At 41.4% G+C, this 24,552-nt stretch overlaps 1 long non-coding RNA gene across 1 annotated transcript; it reads right to left on the minus strand.

The window, feature by feature from the left end:
• Positions 1-11,218: 11,218 nt before the first annotated feature.
• Positions 11,219-24,154, minus strand: LOC139080133 (uncharacterized). The gene is made up of 2 exons (XR_011534370.1): positions 24,020-24,154; positions 11,219-11,508 (listed from the first exon to the last, which is right to left on the minus strand). It is a non-coding gene; the product is annotated as an uncharacterized lncRNA (long non-coding RNA).
• Between the last annotated feature and the right edge of the window lie 398 nt (positions 24,155-24,552).

A 24,552-nucleotide genomic window follows, 5' to 3' on the forward strand; every position in this document is an offset into this window, starting at 1 on the left:
TTGTATTTTCCAAAGGGGCCTGACGTGGCCACTCAGCATGCACTGTATAGCTGCTTTAAGCATTTGCTGTGTCTCAAAGACAAGAACAAATACCCTTAAGATAAAGGTGCAACTTCTCCCACATTGGCATTTCCTTACCGGTGAGCATCTCTCTGTGGGCTAGGAACTGATTGCTACACTCACCCTGTGACCCAGCTCGAGAGAACTGACCTGCTGCCTGGTGGGTCCATCAATCGCTGTGCCAACAGGGCAATCTCGTGACTGTTGTAAAAGGGACATTCCAATCATATGTGATACATGCTCTTTGTATATTCCTTGACTCTGTACTCCCCCACTTCTTTGGAGTGCTCCATTCCTTTGTGGAAGGACTCTCCCAGGCTATATTGTTCTCAAATCTGGTTCATAATAAACTCATCCCAAGTTTGATTTATAGATTTGTGATGGATTATTTGCGTCAACAGGCCGTTTCCAGTTAGAGGTGCAGGGAAGGGGCACTCAGAGACCCAGGTCTCCCTGACAAGACAGAGGTCTCACTGAAGGGAGAAGATGGGGATTGGGGTTTAGAAGATTTGGGGAGGCCAGGTGGGTTGGAATTTGTGGAGTGGCGTTCACAGACAAACAGCTTTAGAAATCTGCAGAGGAGTGTTCTTGAATCTTTAGCTGAATAAAAATCAGTGAACATGTCATGTGAAACTCCAGAGGGCCAGGAAAGAACAATTATTGGGGAACCATAAACCCAACAATTCTGAGAGCTCACACAGGACCAGGAATCATTTGACTTCGCCGCAGCCGGAGTGGAGAGACTTTGTTGAATACCTGAAATACGCGGTAGAGATCCCAGAGGTGTCACACCTTGGTACGTAGGTAGACTAGCCCTGGCCTCTAGGGTCTAGAGTAAAAGATATTGTAGACCCTTCGGAGAATTTAAAACAAACTCTCAAAAGAGCAGACTGTAAGTAACCTGTCTGCCAGAACAAAGTTTAATTCTCTCTAAAACACTACAGTAAAATCCAAGACAACAACATGAAACTCAAAATATCAGACATCCAGTCAAAAATACATGCCAGGAAGTAGGGAAATATATCATAGAGTCAGTCAATTGAAACGTGTCCAGAAATGATGAAAATGATGTCATTAACACATAAAGACTTTAAACACCTATTATAAACGTGCACAGGGCCAGCCCTGTTGCCTAGTGGTTGTTTACCATGCTCCTATTCAGCAGCATGAGTTTGGGTCCTGGGTGCAGTCCCATACCACTCCTCAGCAGCCATGCTGTGATGGTGACCCACATGCAGAATAGAGGACAAGTGGCACAGATGTTAGCTCAGGGAAAATCTTCCTCAAGCAAAAACAAGTGCTCCATATGCTCAAGGATTTAAAGGAAAAAATAACAGGAAAGAAACTGAAGAGATTTAAAAAAAAAAAATCAGCAAATAGAATTTCTGGAGATGAAAAATGTAATATCTGAAATTTTAAAAAATATCTAAGAGGGGTGGATAATACATTAGGCCCTGCAGGGGAAAAAAAAAGTAATGACTTTGAAGACATAGCAATAGAAACAATCCAAAATGATGCACACAGAGAAAATTGACTGGAAAAAAATGAACGGAGCCTCATGACAATACAAAGAGGCCTGATCTATATGTAATTGCAGCCTCAGAAAGGGAACGGAGGTGGAGAAAAAAATATTTGAAGAAATAATGGACAAAAATGGTCCAAAGTTGATGAAACCTATAAACCACAGATCTGAGAAGGTCAAAAAAGTCCAAGTAAGATAAACATACAGAAAACTACACCAAGGCATATCATAATCACATTGGTGGAAAACAGTGATGAAGAAAAAATCTTAAAAACAGCTAGAGAAAAAAGATTCATTATATACAAAGGAACAAAAAGAATTTTCGTAGGGGGCCAGCCCTGTCGCCTAGTGGTTAAGTTTGTGCACTCTGCTTCGGCAGCCTGGGGTTTGCCAGTTTGGATCCTGGGTGCAGACTTACATACCACTCATAAAGCCATGCTGTGCTGGCATCCCACACAGAAGAATTAGAATGACTTACAATTAGGATATACAACTATGGACTGGGGCTTGGGGGAGAAAAAAAAAAGAGGAAGATTGGCAACAGATGTTAGCTCAGGGCCAATCTTCCTCACCAAATATCATTAAAAAAAAATTTTTGATAGATTTCTCATTAGAAACCTTACAAGCCAAAAGAAAATGAAACGACAACTTCAAAGTGCAAAAACAAAACAAAATTGTCAACTTGGAATTCTTTACTCAGCAGGGTGAGACAAAGACGTTTTCAGGCAAATGAGCCCAGGAAAGCCACGTCCTGAAGGAGAGCCATCCCAGCTGACTTGCACACCTGTGAGGAATAAAAATGAATGCTGATTGTAAGCCACTGGGATGCTTTGTTATTCAGCATTATTATAAAAATAATTAACGAATACAGGATCACTTCAAGTCACTTGGCAATGTGTGAGGACATATAATTCCCTAATAGACAAAGGGACATAACTGGAAATCTACCAGAGGTGTTCTACTTCTGATGTCACCTGTTTCTTCCTAAGGAGACTGTATTTTTCACCTCATGACTACAGACTTACCTTTGTGTTTATAAACCAAGTTTTACAGGCTCAGAAATCATTAAGATCATTTTTTTCGAGGAAGATTAGCCCTGAGCTAACATCCTTGCCCATCTTCCTCTACTTTATATGTGGGACACCTGCCACAGCATGACGTGACAAGCCGTGTGTAGGTCCGCACCTGGGATCCGAACCCGCAAACCCTGGGCTGCCGAAGTGGAACGTGTGAACTTAACCACTGCACCACTGGGCCGGCCCCAGAAATCATTGAGATTTTTAAGGCACAACTCCTGAACCAATAAACTCTTTTTGCCAGAATTTATTCATTTTCTCTTCAGATAATGACTCTGAGTCCTGATGCACTGCTCCCAGTGAACACTGTCAGAATCCACATTACATGAACATTAATAAGCGCTAGTTAACAAACTGTTGCACTTGAACTTTTTGATTTGAACATGTGTCACAACTGTTAAGATTCACTATCAAGGACTGATAATTTATCTGCACTGCAAATGATGAGCTTGTACCTTAGTACTGTTGCCCGTATCTGTGGGAACGCTAAGACACTAGAACCATTCATTCCTCCAACAAATATTTACTGAGCACCTTCTGTGCGTCAGGAATGAGCGTTGAACAAAATGACAAAAGCCCTTTGCCCTAGTGGAGTTCACATTCAAGAAGTGGAATACAGACAATAAAGAAAAGAAATAAATAAAATGTTTACAATATGGAGAAAAAATAAGCAGGTAAGGAGAATGGGGGGATCCCCATGTGGGGACGAGGAGGGATTTTAAATAGAGTAGTTATGGGAGGTCTCTCTGATGGTGTGCTTTTGGAGCAAAGACCTGAAGGAGGCGAAGGACCAAACTGTGAGGATATCTGGGGAAGAGAGTTTCAGGTAGAACAAGCAACAAGTGCAAAGGCCCTGAGCAGAGAATGTGCCTGGAATGTTCTAGAAAGACCACAGTGTCCCATCCTTTCATTTGACTGTGTGATAGCAGCATGCAGGAGACCCAAATGTTGTGACATGTTGACTCTGCTGAGACTCTCCACATACCACCGAGGGAGAAATCCCAATGATGCTCGTGCCTTCTGCTTAGAAAATACGTGCCCTAGTTGGAGAGCTAAGGGGAAAGCCTCCCTAAATGTTTCGGGTATGGCCCAAGCTGAAAGGAGAGGTTTTGGAATTGGTTATTCTCTTCTTAACCCCGGTGAAAGATGTACCCGCCCTTCATTTAGCTGCAATGTCCCTGAGTTAATCCGCTGTCAGTGATGGATCTGTATAGTGTTAGTTACCAGGTTTGTATATTGTTCTAGGCTGAACTAAATACGTGACCTTTACGGGGTAGAATGCCATTTGTTTCTAAGTCGTTTACCCAATGCTGCCCGGTGTCGCATTTGTGTATTTACATTTATGCTTTTACGTTTGTATTTGATCATCCTGCTGTTGGTTTCTGGTGTCTGTTCTTACACGCTTCCTACGCTGTTTTTATTGCTTGGCTCTGCAGTATGTCTCGATATCTTATAAAACAAATTCCTCCTCTTTATTGTTTTTCAAGACTGACTTAGCTACTTATGGATTTTTTAATCTTTCACATACATTTTGGGACAAATTTGTTGGTCCTCAAAAAAATCCAACAAAAATTTGGATTAAAATTGAACCCGCTAGATTAATTTGAGGAGAACTCACGTTAATATTGTCATCCTATTGAAAAATATAACTTTTTATTTAGATCGTCTTTTATGTCTTTAAATTTTTATAATTTTGTCCATGCAGGTCTTGCACATTCTCGGTTAATTAATTCCTAGATACATTATGGGTTTTGTTGCCATTATGAAGGGTATATTATTTTATATTATTTTGAATGTTATATATATTTTCTTCTTTTTTTTTTGAGGAAGATTAGCCCTGAGCTAACTACTGCCAATCCTCCTCTTCTTGCTGAGGAAGACTGGCCCTGAGCCAACATCCATGCCTGTCTTCCTCTACTTTATATGTGGGATGCCTATCACAGCATGGCTTTTGCCAAGTGGTGCCATGCCGGCACCCGGGATCTGAACCGGTGAACCGCGGGGCCACCCAGAAGTGGAACGTGCAAACTTAATCACTGCGCCACCAAGCCTGCCCCTATTTTTTTCTTTAATTTAGGTTGGTTATTTGTGGTGAGAAAAATACTATTGATTTTTATCATTGCTAAGCTTTCTTATGAATTTTAATAGTTTTTTTCCTCTGTTGGTTTTTTTCTAAGATGGATGATCCTAGTTCTGCAAGTAATGTTTTAGTTTTACCTTTCCTACCCTTACACCCATTTTATCTTTTTCTTCTATTATTGCGATGGCCAGGAGCCTTGGTGATACGTTAATACTAATGGTAGGCATGCTGATTTCATGAGAATTGCATAGAAGACTTCTTTATTTAGTATAATGTTTTCAGCAGCCTCCAAAATCTTTTACTTCAATACTTTAAAAATATTACTTAATTTTCTTCTTGTATGTAATGTTGCTTTGAAAGTCTGATGTCAACGTGATTCTTGCTCTTTTTTAGATAATCTTCCCTTTCTTTCTGGAAACTTTGCATATTTTATCTTTGTCATTGATGTTTTTAAATTTCACTTTAATGGGTCTAGGTAGGGATTTTCTTTTTTGTCTCAGTTTGGTTTTCTGTGACTCCTTTCAGTTTGACATCTTTCATTTTTCTTTAATTTAGGGACTTTTACCTTCATTACTCTGTAAATGTATCCTCTTTTCCAATTTTTTTCTCCTTTCCATCTTGAACCCATAATATCTAGATATTGGCATTATGCTTCACCCTTCCATATCCTCTACATGTATCTTTCCTTTTATGTCTTCCATGGGTCTTTATTTTTCCTACTGCCTCCTGGGAAAGCCCCTCAATCTGATTTTACAAATCTCTAACTTATTCTTTAGCTGTATCCTCTATAGGGGAGGAAGACATTTCCTCTACCCTCTCTGGGTCCTTCTGGCCAGACAACGAATTAAATTCACATCAGACAGAATAACAGGAGAAAAATAAACAAAGCTTTATAACAGGTATACATGGGAGAGGCTCAGGAAAACTGAGCAACTCGGCCAATTGGCCAAGGCTGCCTGTTTAAGTATCTTCAGCTCCAGACAAGGAGGACGTTTGGGGTAGTGGTTTGGGTCTTCAAAGGGGAGGAAGGCAACCCACATGGAAATGGAAAAGCAAATGTATGGCAAATAGAACTTTGATAAGAGTGGGCTTAGCAAGGATCCTCCCAGTCTACTGGAACCCAAAGTTATCTATGGTGATGGCCTGTCCTGGGCACAGGCCTTTATTTTATATTTCTTTTAGGCAGTCAGAGGGGAAAGGTTGAATATTCTTACTGAATCTGAGCCTTTATTGTCTTTAGCTTGAAATACTCCGCATACCAGACTGGTGCATCTTGGGGCGGCCTGCCCTGAACCCCATCACCTCCCTGGCATTTTTCTCATTTATTGTATTTTCCCTCCAGCTATTCTATTTAGTCGAAGAATAACTCAAGGACTTTTAGTTAATTTTCTTCAGGAATTTAGTCACAGGAGGAAGGCAGTCATTGTTGTTAAGAAACAAAGACAAAAGCAGGATTTAAAAGACAAAGGAGGGAGGGAAGAGGCCACAGTCTGGAAATAGTGATTGGTGTGTACATATTTGGGTTAGCCAGCAGCTTGAATAAGCCAATAGGGGTATCAGAGAGAACAATTTCAGTAGTTTGTGGGTTTTTTGAAAACCTCGAGAAGTTAACTCGGGAGCCTCCGTCCCAGGCTGTCTGTGTGGCTGCCAGTGGCTTTGCAGCAGCCCCTCCATCTTGTTGAGGCCAGACCCACACCATTTGCCCCTCAGAATTTCTCCTTTTTCCTAACTCATATTTCCACTTGTTAGTGATTTCTTTTTGCTCATATGGCTAATATCTTCATTTATCCCCTTAAGTATATTCCTTATGCATATTTTAAATTCTCAGTTCATCTGTTCTAATAATTCTGATTCAGTTGGTGTGTGTGATTCAGTTTGTTATCTGCATTTCGTGGTCTCTTTGCTTCTCCACAGGTGCCAGGTCATTTTGGCCCGTGAGCTCAGGTGTGCAGGGCAGTGTCTGGTGATGTGAACTGGGGAGGAGGCATGTGTGACCCTCCAGATGGATTTAAGAAGGAAGCCAGGGAGCCCCAGTCACCACAGAATTAGTGCTAATCACTCCCATTTGTTGTCACTCCACCAGGCAACTAAGTCCAGGGTTTCACCTTTCATGTCTCTGGAAGAAGTAGTTTTGGGAGACCGATTCCCCAGTTCGTAATCCACCAGCCCTAGAATTTGGAGGGGGAGAGGCAAAGAAATGAACACCAGGGGAGCTGGTCAGCCTGTTATTGTTTTCATCAACTGCTTTCTCCTGCCAGGTGCCCTAATGCTGCTACCGTGATATAAGACACGGGCAGGCTGGGGATGTTGCTGCTGATTTCTGCTTTCCTCCAGGCCTTCTCATGGCTGCTCCTGCTCACTCACTACCCGAGGATGAGCACCTCCTCCCCCCCAAATAAACACATGTACCTCCCACATCATTTCAAAACTGCCTTCAGATTCCCAAGGAGTTTCTTGTTTTGTTTTTGTTGCTCTTCATTTCTCAAATCCATGGTTTTTTTCTTAATTCTAGAATTTCTCTAGGGTTCATGAGAGAAAGAGGCTAATGAGTTATGAAGCTACATTATTATTTCTACAATATTAAGATATATTGTATATTAGTTTGCTAGAGATGCCATAACAAAGTACCTCAGACTGGGGGGCTTAAACAACAGAAATTTATTTTCTCACAATTCTGGAGGCCAGAAGACCAAGATCCAAGTGTCTACAAGGTTGGTTTCTCCAAAGGCCTCTCTCCTCAGCTTGTGCATGGCCATCTTCTCCCGTCACATGGTCGTCACGTGGTCTTCCCTCTGTAACTATCTGTATCCCAATTTCCTCTTCTTATAAGGAGACCAGTCCTATCGGATGAGGGCCCACCATAATGACCTCCTTTTAACTTAATTAGCTCTTTAAACACTCCTGTCTCCTAACACAGTCACATTTTGAAGCACTGTGGGTTAGGACCTCAACATACAAATTTTGGGAGTACACAACTCAGCCCAAAACGTATGGCATTTACATTCTATTTTGGAGCTGTAATTTTACATTTGACTTAGCTTATTTCTCATGATTTGACTTCCTCCCTCACCAGCTAAGCTTGTATGGTCCATTTTCAAAAGTAAATCTCTGGCCAGTATCTTAAATTTCTTCCCCTGACTGAACCCCCATGGTGATAAATCTGTCTGCCTTCTCTGTGCTTGCTCTGAGTTCTGACAGGTGCCTTAGGGACCACACCACAGGTAGATAGTGCCATGATAAGTGAATGATCAGCGCTTCCCCCGGGCACTGATCCCCACTGGCACCCCTACCATGTGTCTCTCCTCATCATGCCTTCCCTCTCCACAACCTATGCAAACCTTCTCTGCTCTCACTTCCAACCTCCCATCTGCTCCCCCCCTTACTCACCAGATGACCTCACCTCGTGCTTCATGAAGAAAATAGAAACCTTCTGAAGAAAACTATTTTAGCTTTCCGCCACCAAATCTTCACCCACCCAGAAACCATCCTGTCTTTGTTTAAAATTTGGTGTTTTGTTCATCATAGTTTTTTTGCGTTAATTTTGATTTGTTAAGCGATTGCACTGAAATAGTGTTTATCTTAATTACTGAGCTTTTTGCTGCCTCCCTAAACTGTGGGCCCAAGGTGAGTGCCTCATTTGCCTCAGCCTAGTCCCGGCCCTGCTCCATCCCGCCATTCTTCCTTCCCTCCTTCCCCTTCTGCTGAATAAACCACATGTTCTCTCAATTCCCCTCCTCTCCTACCTTCTCAGGAGCCTTGAATTTTGTGTTGTCCGCTCTTTTTTCTGTATGTTCAACCATTTCCTTGCAAATGGACCTTTCCCTTCTGTGTTTAAATGGGCTCAACTCAAATTTTTTCAACTTAAAAATCCAAACCAGACCAAACACCTCTCTCAATGTCAGAACCCCTGCAGCTGCTGCACTCTCACTCTTTTTCCCCTTCAGAGCTAAACATCTTGAAAGAAATGTCTCTTTTTCCACACCACGCATTCACTATACAACCTACCCTAATCTGGATTTCACCCCCACCGTCCAGGGCCTTTACCTCTCCATTGAAGTCACCAATTATCTCCATGTGGTTAAACCCAGTAGGCTCCTGTCAGAGTTCATCCTACGTGACCTTTCAACAGCATCCAACAATGTCAGCCATTCTTTATTTACTGAAATACTGTCTTACTTTGGTCTCCATGACAACGCACTTGCTTGACTTCCTTCCTTTCTCTCTGGCCGTTCCTTCTCAATCTCCCTGGTCAGTTCCCCCCTCTTAGATCCAGTCCTTTAATAGAGGAATTCTTTCAGGATTCTAGACCCTCTTATCTTCTCGTATATTTTTTTCTCAGTATAGACTTTCACCCTAGATGTTCTTATCCATTCCTCTAGCTTTATTTACCATCCACTTACCAATGATTCCAAAACTTACATTTCCATCCAAGATCATAATTCTGAGCACGAGATCCACATAACTAATTGCCTACTTATACACACCTCAAACTCAACATAGCCAAAAACGAACTCACCATCTTCCCACCGAAACCTTCCACTTCTCCATCACGTCTTTTCTTAGTAAACGGTTCTATAAACCACGCAGCTGACCAGGCCGGAAACATGGGATTCACTTGTGGCTTTTCATCTTCTTCACTTTCCTTAATCAAGATGGCTACAAGGCTCAGAAGGATCCAGGCTGTGCTTCTCTCTCCAGGTTCAGCATGAAATACCGTCTGTCTCCTTCAAAACTTAACTTCTTTCAGTACCCCACGTCCTGTGCCAGTTTTCCTCTCAGGGCTTTTCCAGGCTAATTTCTCTCATTGTTCAGATCAGAGATTGAACTTCACTTCTCCAGAATGTTTCCCCCAAACCCCCAGATTTTGTTAGATTCTGCCCTTTATGAGATCAACTTCCTTCCTTGGCATATTTTTGTAGATAGAGATTTGACTGTGTAAGAAAAAGACCTTAAATAGCAGTAGCTTAAATGACATAGAAGTTTATCTCTCTCAGAAGTTAAAGCTTGGCTCCGTAATGCAAAGATGTCAGGGGCCCAGGGTCCTTCCATCTTGTGACTCCACTGTTCCTAGTGTGTTGTCCTTGTCCTCGTGCTCCAGACAGCTCGGCATTCTGTGTGCATTCCAGCCAGTGGGAAGAGGCAGACATTGAAAGAGAGATTGTGCATTTTCTTTTAAGGTCACAGCCAGAGGTCATGCCTATTATTTGTGCTTATATCTCATCTGTTAGAACTTAGTCACATAACCACACACAAGTTGCAGAAGAGGCTGGGGAAAATGTTGCCTTGGTTCTGTGAGCAGTTAGCTACTGACAATTGAAAGTACATTGTTGTTGAAAAAGGGGAGATCAAATATTTGGACAACTAACAGTCTCTGCCACAATCCTGGTGAACACATGCATCCAGGCACACCCTTCTTTGTGCACATACAGCACACTCATCGCTTCCCCAGTGGAAACAACCCCCAGATCCTATTCAGCCAGTGCGTCCGGCTCAGTGTCTACGATCCCCGGGGGATGTGCAGGCCTCTCCATCAGGCTCAGATGGGCTCTTCTTGGTCCAGCTGCTTATAAACCAAAAGACAAGTTATCTGCTCTGACTGTACCCATTATAAAATGGTAGAGGCAGAGGCAGGATAACTAGAATAGGAATGCTTATTTGGAAAAAAAAAAAAAGAAGAAGAAGGAGATTAAGAATGGAAAGCATAGACAGTCAGTAGGCCATAGAAATGGTCTATTCCTGCTGAACAGGAAGTGAAAAGACTCTGGGCCCAGGCTGGTTAAACACTGCTTCTGCTCTCAGCAAAATGGGGAGCAGAGGGGGGCATCTTGCCCATCTTTATTCTCTGCGGCTCCTATCCAATAATATCCGTTTCTCTTGTTTGTTTGGCATGAACTCCTTTGTAAAACATTTGAAAGTTTAAATAATTTTATTCAATTTAGATATCAATATATATGTATGCATATGAGCTATATATAATTTGTGAGCTAAATAATTCTTTGTTCGAATAGTTTCTCTTCTCGTATGGTATTAGAAACACATGTGAGGCCTGGTAAAAATCACGTCCTATCTCCTCTGGAACACAAGACAAATGGCGTCCTCTGCTCTGCCCGCAGCCCGGGGCTGTGTAGCCTTGCTGACAAGCACAGCCCTGCATGACAACCTGGTGACAGGGGAGATGCGTACAAATTTGACCCTTTCATTAAACAGATCATCCAAGAAAGTTTATTTTGCACATTTTTATATGCCTTTGTTTAAATAAACAAGCTTAAACCTGCATATTAAAGATTTCAGATTTATTTTGAAATTGAGCAGAAGAAACAATTTGGGTTTTTGTTACATAAAATAAAATGGATTTTCTATTATAAAGAACTTTAGATATTTATTTACCATTTGAATCATAAATGACTCATTTGAAGGTTATCGTAATTCAACTGAGGTGGGTTGAGAAATAAGGAAAACAAAGTAAACATTAGAAATAGATTGTGTTTTAAAAACAAGTATAATTTCTATTTGTAATTTTGTTCAGCTTTGTAATGTCCTTATATTGTATCAGAAACTCATCAAATTGTTTTGAAAATTATAGCTTTTCTGTGATTACAGAAGTCATGCGTATTCAGTTAGGAAGAGAGAGAGATGCATTCCGCTGAGATTTTCACAGCAGCAGCGCCAGGTAGATGTCCTCCTTAACGAAGACTCGCAAGCTGTACAAGAAGTTAGTTCCTTGAAGTGCCACCAGAGGGCGATCGATCCAAAAACTGCTCCACAGGCTTCTGTGCGGTGGCGGCGCCAACCGATTTTCAGTTTTAGTTTGGGAAGACAGCAAAAAAAAAAAAAAAAAAAAGGAATTAAACATTTCTAGTCAGTAGAAAATGTATCTGCATAGGTGTTCAATTTTTGAAAAGCTTCACCGCGACCCTTGTGGAAACTCATTATACATTCCTGAATATGGCAAACCTTTACTGAGTGCTTACTATTAACTGCGATAGCTGCTATTGATAAAACTTGGTCCTCACATTTTAAGATTAATATTTTCTCTGAGGAAAGAGGCATATATAAACAAATGGATTAGGATCCAATTTGTTGTGTACACCACTGGAAATTTTTGAAAGCAGTGAAGGACAGGATTAAGTCTGCTGAAGGCAAATGAGTCAGAAGGATGCCTTCTAGAACTGGACCTTACAGAATGTGTAGACGCATGAACCTCCAAGTTAAAGTGGTGGGTTGAACATGTGCATTTAATTTTCCTCCCTCTTGAACAAACATCAAATAGGAAGTGTTTTGTTTTAAGACCTAAACCCACAAGGATTAGGAGAAGAGGAGAGGAGACAACAGCAACAAAATTTTGGAAGCTGAAAAACTGATGGATCAGTGGTAAGTGATTTCACAGACCTAAGAAAACAGCATCCCAGGCTGTCAGTGGGAAAGCTGAGAACCAACCATATTTACACAGCAAAATCTTCAAAGGGCACAATTCTTGGGCTCTTTAAGTTGTGACCACGAGTCTTGGACTGGAGGTAAAATGGAGAGAAGAGCCAACAATATAAGGAGGACCAAGGGGAAAGCTGTGTGAGAAGAAATTAGAGCCCCGGACCCTCCTGACCACAGCAGAAGTCTGGATGTTTACTCTCATTGAGGGGGATTAAGAGATCACCCCACCCAAATCTCTTCTCCACTTGGTCCCCAGAATGCAGCAGCTCAATCTTTACTCTTGAGGTGGGAGATTAGAAGACTCTTCACTGGGGAATCTGGCCACCCAAAAAGAAAATGCTTAAAGATGCTGACATCGAGGTTTCCCCAACAGCCGCCTCACCGACATCACCCTATAGTGAAACTCACAAGCTTAGAGCTTCTAATGCGCTTTTAAATTTCCCACTGTGAATTTTGAGCAGACCACCAATGATTACCAGACATCCAATGGAAACCTGGAATACAGAAGAGAGAGACCAAATCAAACAGGCACAAACAGAAGCAGCATCTGGGAGGAAACAGAAATTACTTAAAATTTGAAAGCAACACCTGTAACCATATCCTCAGAGAGATAAGAGGGGACATTTCATCTATCAAATAAGAACCAAGGCTATGGAAATGGAAGATTTAGGAAAAAAACTAAAAAGAGCTCTTGGAAATTAAAAACATGGTGTCAGAAAACAAACAGTCTGCTGTCCCAGGTGGTAACCACTAGCCACTACATTTAAACTTAAATTACTTAAGATAAATAAAATTAAAAATTTAACTTCTTGTTTGCACTAGTTGCCTTTCAAATACTCAAAAGCTACATGTGGCTAGTGGCTAGATGTTGGAAAGCTCAGTCACAGAACATTTCCATCATTGCAGAAAGTTCTATCGACAGCACTTGAGAAGGTAAATTTGAGGACTTCTCTTATAAAGTAGAAAGAAAGGATGAAAAAAATCAAAGGGCCATCCAGGAGATCAAACAATCAAATAATCAAAGTTTCAGAAGGAAAGAAGAAAGAAAATGGAGGGAAGAAAATACTCGAAGAAAATACTCAAAGAAAATATTCAAGAAAATTTCCTGGAACTGAAGGCTATAAGTTGCAGTATTGAAAGAGCCCGGTAAGTACGGAGTCTAATGCATCCACTCTGAGGCATGTTCTCGTGAAATATTAGAACACTAGGGGTAAAAAGAAGATATTACACATTTCCAGACAGGAAAATGTAGAGGATGTCTAGTATTAGGAGACAGCAAGGCTTCTGACTTCTCAGTAGTAACACTGGAAGCAAGAAAACACTGGAGCAATACCTTCCAAAACCAGAAAGAAAATTATTTGCAATTTAGAGTTCTATACCTAATCAATTCTTCACAGAGCATGAGAATAGGGCAAAGCTATTCGGACTACAAGGTCTCAAAAATCTTTTCTTCTATGCCTCCTTTCTCAAAGTTTTACTGAGGATACGCTCCCCAAAATGTGAGAGTCAGTCAAGAAAGAGAAAGATGCAGCATTCAGAAAACAGGAGATCTAACACAGGACAAAGGGAGCAAAGGGAATCCCCAGGATGGCGAAGGAAGACCCCAGCATGACAGCTGTGCTCCAACAAGGGACACCAGTGAAGGTCAGAGCAGTGCAACACAAGAGTCAGGCATGCTGAGTGCTATTGTCACCCAGATCCTTGATGCTAGTTAACAGGTGCACAGAAGGTCCAGTGAACCTGGCTGGGTTTTTATCTGTACTGGCTTTGTCTTGATGACGAGCTGATGAAGTTACTCCTCTCTCCTCCAAGTTGCACGGCCATGTTAAGTTAAGGGATTCATTTCACTCCACAGAAACATTCTGCTTTGAACTACTTGAGAGCTGGAAGTAGAACATGGTAAACTAAGAAGGAGAAAATACTGTGCGACTCACTCTTTCTAACCATGTTTCTTCTGGATGTCCTGGACTCCACTCCTCAGTTCTCTCAGATGCCCTAAGGCCCAAAGTTCCCAGGACTCATTTACAACTTTGCCCACTGACTTCCAAAGCGTTCGTGTCAACAGTCATAGAAGTTCAAGCCAGACTGTGACTCAAAACTGTTCAGATTATCGGGAGCCTTCATTAAATAGGGACAATTCTGCCTTTCCTCACACAGCGAAATTTGTGTTTGCCTCTTACTTTTTCAAAACTAAACAATATGACAGCTAGGTATATATCTCTATTTTTAAAAGGCAATAAAGGAGAGATACAGAGGGGGCTTCTAACGAACTTTTATGTTCTGTTTCTCATCCTGGATGGCGGGTACACAAGACTTTGTATTATTATTATTTCTAAGTCTTGTGTGTGTATGATACATTTCACAATTTTAAAAAGCACAGAAGAGAAAAACGTCGTTTGCAAAAGATTATAAACATCTACTTTGCTTTTAAACAATATAAATAATTATAAATTTGTGTGTTTTATTAAGCCATGACAAAAATAATGATGAGGAGGGATTTTCCAGGCAAAGGAGACAAGAGTACATTTCAGGGCCATGCAGAACAGTATGAGTGAAGGTGAGGAGGCTTGAAGGTTGTCTGGCCTCTTTGATCCTTGAGTATCTTGAAGGTACTCGCCAGGCCAATAGTCAAAGATGCAATGGAAGGAAATTATCCTACAGTGAAAAACGTTCTTAGTAATATAGGATATTAGTATTATACATTCTTACTGGTACAACAGACGTGATCAATGGCACATCTTGGCAATTTTTCAATTAAAATGATAAAAGATTATGGAAGTATCTAGGCAGAAAATTAATACTAGAACTCTAAAAACAGAACAAAAATTAGGCTGTCCCCAGTTTTCTCTGAAATATTAAATTCCAGAAGTCAGTTGACAATATTGACAGCATTTTTAGGGGAAAAGTTTGTATCCCAAGAATTTTACACTCAGTCAAGCTTTCTGTCATGTGTGATGTAAACGGAAATTTTCAGGTATGCAAGGGCCCATAGAAAAAATACTTGAATAAGTACTTCGAGCAACTGGAAAAGAATTAGATTTAAAATGAGGATTTCATAATACAATTGTGTGTGTCTTGAAGGCATTTCTTTGGTCCTTGTCAAAATTGCTGAGCTCGACACCATAGAAACCACGTGACAAGAGCTTTTAAATCTTAGTGTGCATAAAAATCACCCGGGTAGCGTGGTAATAGTGTAGATTCTTGGTCCTCATTCCAATTTTTTGACTTCATAGATCTGGGGAGCCTCAGGATGCTCATTTTTACCTAACCCTCAGAGGTTCCAAGTAGGTATTGACGCTGACCATATGTCGCACTGGAAACAAGCCAAGAGGAAACTACGAGGTTTTAGACCTGGTAACCACACAGCTAATATTAAGATAAGGAATAGAAATTTAAGTAACATTGAAAATCTGTAATCAGAGGAGCACCGTGAATCTAGGACACTGTTCAGAGACTTGGTAGATGGTGAAACAGTTTTAGTACCTTGATAAATTTAGTTTTAAATAGTTCCAAATGTATAGGAAAGTTGCAAAAGCAGTTTAAAAAATTTCCACACACACTTCACCCAGATGCCCCAGTTTTCCTTTGCTCTTGCTTTCTCTCCCTGTTCACTCCTACCCCACCTCTCTCTCGTCTTTAGTCTTTAGTCTGTTTTGAACCATTGTGTGCAAGCTTCAGACAGGTGCTCCATCATTCTACAGCCATAAATGTGGACCTCTCCCAACAAGGACACGCCCAGATATCGCATCGCCATAGATAGCGATTTCACTTCCTTTGGATAAAAACCCAGGAGTGGGATTGCTGGATCATATGGTAGTTCTATTTTTAATCTTTTGAGGAACCTCCATACTGTTTCCGTAATAAGTGTACCAGTTTACATTTATTTATTTCTTTGTGTATTTGTATCATTGTGGACTCATGGCTTCTTATTTTATTCAAGGGATTATAATCCATTACTATCAAATTTGTTTATGCCCAAATTGTCCCAAGGGAGTCCCTTCAAGCCAGTTCCTGTGTCCTTTTGACATGTTCCCATCATTCTTTCAGCATTTCCCTACTTTCTTATGCAACAAAAGTTTGAAGCCCACCACATATCTACCCCGGCCTGGCCCTGGAATCTCCATTTTTCTAAGGTGCCCCGGTTCCTTTGAATGAAGAATAATATTGGAAACCAGTGCACTCATTTCCACTGGGATGTCATTGCTTAGGAGCCCTCTCATGAACAGAGCTAAAGATACACACAGACACATGCTCTATAAAACCATTTCTCTATTTGCCTATCTTTATCTGTATTAACTTTGAGTTCACATCAATATCACCAGTTTCAACCCAACACCTCAGAGTTCACCTCCCCCTACCGTATTTGTCATCTCTCCTCCCACAGTAAAAAATCCACTGCCAGTTGTTCTTGATATAGTTAGCGATTTGCTAATTCCAGTATCCCTACCATGCTTTCTCAATCTCCATGGCCCCTGCTGTGTCGTCACTCAGCTATCTTATTTATTCATCTATGCAGGATCTACCGCTTATTATGCTTATTGAGAAGGAACAAGGCAATCCATAGGACACAACTGTTAAAAACTTATCCTCATTCCATTGCCTGGAAATGTGACTTTCACTCACAAAATGAGTGAGGACCACACTGTTATAAAACATTGAATTAATTTTTGTTCTAGAGATTGGGTTGATTGAAAAAATTGTAATTTGCTTACTAGAGTCAATGAACTCTCCAGGCTTGTGTTAACGGACTCCTCATGTTCTTATGTAGGTTCTTCTATGAGTCAGAAAACTCTAGGCTCCCTGAGTCTTTGCTTTCTCTTTCAGGCTGCTCAATATAAAATGTATTTTCAGCAAGTCTAAATCCAGACTCAACGGGAAAACTAGCTACTTTGCTGCACTTATCAAGTACTTTCATTAATAATGAAATAATAGTATTACTATTTTTACACATATTGACAATCAAATCCTTAAAATAGCTTTGTGAGTTATTCAAGGCAGGTCTGTGGTCCCCACTTGATGGAGGAGAAGTGGGTGCCAAGGATTCAAAGAGCTTTCATCCTAGGCTCTCACAGCTGGGAGTTGACTGGTCCAATCAGAACCACATCCTCTACTCCACATCCAGTAACTTCTCATCTTTCTTTGGAAAACACAGCGTAAAAAAAAGAGACTGCAGTTATATAACAAAAAAGTCATACCTTTCCTAATGTATGAAAAGATTTCAGTTTTAAAAAGCAATAAGCCAAGGCTGGCCTGGTGGCATAGTGGTTAAGTTCACGAGCTCCACTTCAGGGGCCTGGAGTCTGTGGGTTCAGATCACGGGCACAGACCTACACACCGCTCATCAAGCCACGCTGTGGCAGCACCCCACATACAAAACAGAGGAAGATTGACACAGATGTTAGCTCACCGACAATCTTCTCAAGCAAAACGAGGAAGATGGGCAACAGATGTTAGCTCAGGGTCAATCTTCCTCACCAAAAAAAAAAAATGCAATAAGCCTTTTTCCCTAGAAAAATCAACCACAGAGGAATTGTTCCAAGTGTATGAAAGCACCATTCAATTTCCCTACTACATCTGCTGGAGGAAATGATAGAAACTGTATTGCCAAAGGGGTTGGATGTTAATCTTTCCATATTTTCCTTTGCATGAAACACCGTGGCCCTGTATACTTGCTGGCCTCATGCTGGCCACAGTTGTCACCACACATACCTTTGCTTGCTGTGGCTCAGTTTCAAGGCATCACTGACTACAAATAAAACATCACAAGTCCATTGCTCTTCCTAAGCTGAACTCTAGTTGATTCATTCCAAATAGAGGAAAATCTCTTCCACTCTGAAAATAAACTGGGAAAGATATTCCACAACATCAAATTGATTATCCCAGGCTATTGGTTCGAGAAGGACAACTTGAGTGATTCTTTTGTTTTGGTTCCACTTACTTATTTTAAACTAACCGCGTGTCTGGTTTTACATCCAGGGTCGTAACAATAACTAACATTTATTAAGCACTGTTATAAATGCTCTTCACATGCAAAAGATGTAAAAATGAGTCTCTTCCTTTCCCAGTTTTGGCTAAGCCCTGAAGACAATAGATATTTAATACCAAAGTGAGTTTTAAGACAGACCACCCCAGAGGGCTTACGAAGTAGGATATAGTTGAAAACTATTTATACAACTCTTGACTATTTCAGCCAAGTCCAATATACAAAAGAGTTGAAATTGAGAGAAAAAATTGTTAAGCAAATGTATTTGGAGACAGGTGCTCTCTGGGTCCTTTTCCACATGCACCAAAGGGGCGTGATGAGGATGCTTCCTTCTCCATCTCAAGACAAGAAGGGCTCCTTGGGACCATCCAGAGGTCGGCATGTGTCCCCTGCAGTGAGCAGGCACAGTGGGTTGCTGTCTGATGTGCACCCAAAGCATCTGGAGGGCGAGAGAGCAGGGCAGACTGGAAGCAGCATTAGCAGAGTGAAGGAGAGTTGCTGCTGGATTAAAATCAGCCTGCACTCCCAGAATGTCGGGACAGAGGCCACGCGTGGAGCACGAGCGAGAGACGGCTGGCTTGGAGGTTTCCTCAACCCTGGCCAAGGGACTGCCTGGAGGAATAACGGGTCTCCAACAGAGATTCTATGTGGAGTGGGCAACTGAAAACACACACACACACACACACACACACACACACACACACACGCCTGCAAGCACACATGGCTGAGGGGGCAGCAACCAGACAGCGGCTAGAAGACATTGCTGTCAACATGGGAGGTGCAGTTGAATGTCATGGTGGGAAACTCTGAAACACCAGAAAAATAGTCACTTTTCCACATTTGCCAAGCCCAGAGAGTGGGATGCCATCTTCCAAGGGCGCCGATTATGAAAGAACTTTTCTGCCCACCCCCTGACCTTTCCTCCCATCTCCACTGACGAGAAAGCCTGCTTATTAAATTGGGAGAGCAAGATCGGAGGAAAGAGAAGAGAATCGTGCCCCTTATCCCTGGCTTCTCCGTGGAAGACCCCAGCTAGGGGGAACTCTGGAGGAAATGGGAAGCTTTTATTATTAGATGGAACCGTAACTTCCTAAGCATCAAAATGAGACTGGGTTTTGCATCTTAATGGGGTTGTAGAACTTTTTATCATCTAAAGATAGTGGAAACATTCGAGAACTGCCTGACTTTTCATTCACGGCAGGGAAAGACTTTCTTCCACGGAAGAACTTTTAAATGGACTATAAGAAACAAAATAAAGTGCTTTCTGATTATGTCACACGAATCTTGATTATCCAACATCTTGGTCGTGTATGAATTATTGCATTTGCATAGCAACCCAATGAGGTAGGTCTATTGTTGCTCCCATTTTACAGATGAGGAAACGAGGCACAGAGAGGTTAAGTAACTTGCCTAAGACAACCCAGCAATAAAAGGTGGAGCTGGGATTTGACTACCAACTTAAGCTCTTTATAGCCACCCTATACTGCTTCAGGATGACAACAGAGTATAAATATCTGTAAAAATAGGACAACCTGGTCTGGGAGAATGCATCATGATACAGTAAGGGCACTTTAAAAAAATCTTTTGTCTTTTTTCTGTGTTCCAGAGAAATCTTCTCACTACTCTCTACTTGTTTCCTTATGAGAATCCTCTTATTTGCATGATCATAATACTTTGAAATTAGATCTTTATTAACCTTTAAGCAACCTAGTAACCATTACATAATGGATGCTCACAACAGTTCTGTGCGGTAAAAGAGGACAGGTCCTATTATTTTTATTGCTATTATTATTCCCATTCTACACATGGGAAATCTGCCTTAGTCATTGTCCTTTCAGAAGCTGCTGCCCTCTCAGGGCCGGAGCCGCTGCATGCCTGGTGATGCTCACCCCACCCACCACTACCTGAGCCTCGGATGCTGTCTGGGCCCCCTGTTGTATGCAGTTATGGGTACCGCCACTGATGGAGCCAGAAGTAGAACAGCTTTTCTCTTCCTCCCACCTGCTCATCTTCACCTGGAGGGAGAGAGCATGAGAAATGACACAAAGGAAAGCAGAGGCGGGCGGGAGTGGAGCCGAGAACCAACAGACGCTGTCTGGCGTGGACACAGGGCTGGTCTAGCATGGTAGGTAGCCTGAAGCTGCTTCTGTTTGAGGGCTGCTGTGCTCCAAGAAGCAGTGACGGGGAGAAACCATCTACAGGTGTATGGGCTTTTGTGCAGGAGAATTAACAAGATAGAGGTTCAAGGCTGGGAAGGCCAAGAAAGACTGGGAACAGATTCAATTAGGAAAACCGAAAATCTGTTAAATTGTTGCCCCATCTATGTTCAAAGGAAAATCCCTCCAAGAATATGGAATGATTTTAAAAGATTTTTTGTTTACATTGTAGAATGTGCACTTCTTTGTGGAAGCATATATGCTGTGTATGAATGAATCTTCAATCCAATATTTTTTATTCCATTAAATAATAATATGACGATGATGCTGATGAAGAAATCCATCAAGCACAGTGCTAAGTGATTGACACATATCATCTCATTTAAGCATCATACCTGTGGAAGGCAGGTACTAGAACTAACCTCCTTTGACAGATGATGTTGAGTCTTAGATAGATTAACCAGCTCAAGGTCGTGCTGCTAGTTAATATTTCAGGATGAACACAACATTGTGGCCCAAACCTCCTTTGTGGGGGCTTCCCTACGTATTTAATTACCTTGTAAAGCCTCTGTCCTGGCAAAGGGGACAAAGGTTCACTCTTCTTTTGTTCCCAGTTGCCAGATTAGTGTTCTCACCCTGACTGCACATTAAGATCACCTGATGAGCTTGTAAAATGACGCCGATGTCCCACCCTTGTCCCTCCAAGGAAGTCAGGATGCTGTGGGTGGATATCACCATGGAGCAGGTTAAGCTAACTGCATGGATTGAGATGGAAAAAGAAAAGGGACTCTCACTGCATTGCGAATGTGTCGGTAAGTTCATGTGTAGGAGAATTCGAGGGAGAAGGGGAGAGAACTACACAGTTGCTTTCAGCCCCGGTGAGTGGGAGCTTAAATGAAGGGGTAACGGATAATGAAACAAAATAGACTCACTAGTTTTCTGTTTCATAACAAGATGTGTAATAAGTATCCTGAACCCTGAATTCCGAAGGAGAAAACTATTGAGATATCAAAAATAACCTTACTGGGGGCAGCTAGCATACAAAAATAAGGACACAAAACTAGTAAGATTAGCTAGCATTTACTGCAAAAAAAATGAATGCCAAAGAGATGGTCTCATCTGAACAGATATTTTTCAAAGAAGATACAGATGGCCAACAGACACCTGAAAAGATGTTTGACATCACCAATTATTAGGGAAATTCAAACCAAAACATGAGATATCACCCCAAGCCAATCAGAATGGTTATTATTAAAAAGACAAGAAATAACAAGTGTTGGAGAGGGTGTGGAGAAAAGGCAACCCTCATATGCTGCCAGTGGGAATGTAAACTGGTGAAGCTACTATGGAAAACAGTATGCAGATTCCTCAAAAAATTAAGCATAGAACTACCCTATGATCCAGCTATTCCACTTCTGAGTATTTATCCAAAGAACATGAAAACACTAATTCAAAAAGATATATGCACACCTATGTTCATTGCAGCACTAGTCACAATAGCCAAGACTAGGAAATAACCTAAGTGCCTATTGACAGATGAATGGATAAAGATGTGGTATATACATACAATGGAATACTACTCAGCCACAAAAAGAAAGAAGAAATCTGACCATTTGTGACAACATGGATGGAGCTTGAGGGTATTATGCTAAGTGAAATAAGTCAGATGGAGAAAGCCAAATATCATATGATTTCACTCATATGTGGAAGATGAAAAAAACAGCAACAACAAAGAAGCACATAGATACAGAGAGCAGATTGGCGGTTACCAGAGCGGAAGTGGGTGGGAGGGCAAAGGGGTAAAAGGGCACATTTGTACGGTGACAGATGGCAACTAGACTTTTTATAGACACAATGGAGTCTATCTTTTATAGACACAATGGAGTCTATATATAATGATGTACACCTGAAATTTATGTAATGTTATAAGCCAATGTGACCTCAATAATAAAAAACCAGAAAACAGAACAAAAAACAAAAAGATGGGCCCAGGCATCAATATTTTTTTAAAGACTTCCCAAGAGATCCCAGTGTCCTGCCAGGATTGAGAATTATTGCCTCGCTTCCTTCCTCTTAATCCAGTCTTCCTACCCTGCACTTCTCCACGATTTGGTACACGGCATATGGAATCTGCCTGTGACACGTTATTTCCAGACAAGCAAATGGCATGCAGCCCTGCAGAAGGGATGCTGTGCTCCAGCCAGCTTGACAAGCTTTCTACAGAAGGCAGCTGTTTGAGACGGAGAAGCTGAGAATGCTGCATCTCATTCCCATTTCATTCAGCTCATCACTGGGCACAGATTTGCTACAGTGTTATTCCCCATAACTGGTGCCAGCTGCACTTATAAAATGCTCAGAACAGCTTTTGGTAGCCCTCACTCTTTTTGTTTGTGAATACCCTGGTCGTTGCAGTGCTCTCCCGAAGCAGCCAGCACTAGGAAAAGACTGCTTTCATTGTGGTCAATTTCTCACTCTTTGATTTTAAGACAGTCTGGTTTTCAGCAACTTTGCCTTCCATTCTTTGATGCAAATCTCAAGTCAATGAATAAAATACGTTAACATTATGTTCCTGTTGGAGTCGGAGTTCTGTCTTTTAAAACGGTGGTTTAAAGGTGGAGTGTTTTGGAATTACCCCTGGGGGATGTTCTGGAAATCTGTGTGGGAGTGAGGATTCATTGTCACGGTATTGGTTCGCCTTGTTGGCACCGGACTGTTCTGTCAACTTCTGAATACCCCATCAGATCTTTGTCTAAGAAGGTCGAATAAACCAAATACCCTATTTATGATTATCTAAGCCCAGAGCCCAACTCCATTTTACAGATAAACACAAAATATTTTTTGTTTGGTTTTAATATACACTGAATTCCACAAAAGCAACTACGATGTAAAAAGAGGGACGATGGTACTTTATTCTGCTTGCTTTACCGAGAGCTATTTGCCATTTCAGGAAATCCTATCACCAATTTGGGATGTTTTACTTGCCAATATGAGACACCTGTGTTAGCCTTCATGTGTAGCTGTCACCTTCATATGCGACTCTACGTATAAAGGCCCGCATATGTCTACTTCATTACATCTTCTCTTGTCGTGCCCTCATATTCTATCATTATTAATTACTTTCCTTTTATTTCTCCTTTATATTTTAGTTACAGCATTTGTTGATTTTTTTTAAAGGTATGTTGTAGGTAAGTGATATTAACTATGAAATCTACTTTAGCATAGTTAAGAAGTGTTGCAAAATATTTGTTATAAAAACTGAGTATTGGAGGCTAATAGGGTTGAGAACTCTTCCTTTAGAAGGAAATGAAAGCCTTGCATTTTAGGCTGGATCTAGATGAATCTTAAACCTCAATTCTGTATTTAATATAAGAACTTAAACTTTGAAGTATAATGTGTGCAAGTGTTTTCCAAACAATATCTGCTTTGAAGTACAAAGTTTCAAAATAAATGGAATGTTATATAGTTACATCATATACAACACATTATATATTATATATACATCATACATTGTATGCATGTGTGTGTAAGTTGTTTATATACATAAAACATCAAGGACAATGCATGCCATTGTATGAATATGAGCTAATGTGGAACACTTTCCCTTCATGTAATTTAAATAAGCATTAACTCTGAATTCCAGTATTTCCTACTAACCCAGAGAGTAGGGCATACTTAAAAAAAATTCCAGCTGAGTTAGCACAATGCAGAACTTACCATGAAAACACCGTTGTCCTACTGCTTTCCTTCAACGCCTGCTAACCAGGCCCTCCCTCCCCAACCAGGCCCTACCAGGGAGACCCACACCAGTGACTACAGTGCCCGCGTTCTTGCGAAGTTTCCTGTCCAGACCCCATGGAAGGCTGCTCCTGTTTTTTTGCGGTTGCCGTAGGAGCAGCCCGTGTTGCAGGGTGATTCCATCACTAAAACAAATACATGCCAAGAGCCGAGAAGCACATTTCTGCCTTCAATACTTCAGACACCAAGGAATGAAAACAATCTGTGCAATTTAAATAGAATAAATCCCAATGTCCCCAAGGGAAGTGAGTGTTTATTTTTAGGCTGTAAGCGCCACCACCCAGGCTTTACAAGGGACACACGGAACGTCCAGAGCGGTGTGTACGTGCGGCGCTTGCACTGTGGGTTTATGGCCCTGGGCCCTGAGCGGGGCCAAGGGTTCTGGAAAGCAAACCAGCCGCGCACGGGGCTTTTCTTCCCAGCCGACCGGCCCAGCGGCCGCCTGCTCCTGC

This window comes from Equus przewalskii, chromosome 28, assembly GCF_037783145.1.
Source record: "Equus przewalskii isolate Varuska chromosome 28, EquPr2, whole genome shotgun sequence".
NCBI classification, from domain to species: Eukaryota; Metazoa; Chordata; class Mammalia; order Perissodactyla; family Equidae; genus Equus; species Equus przewalskii.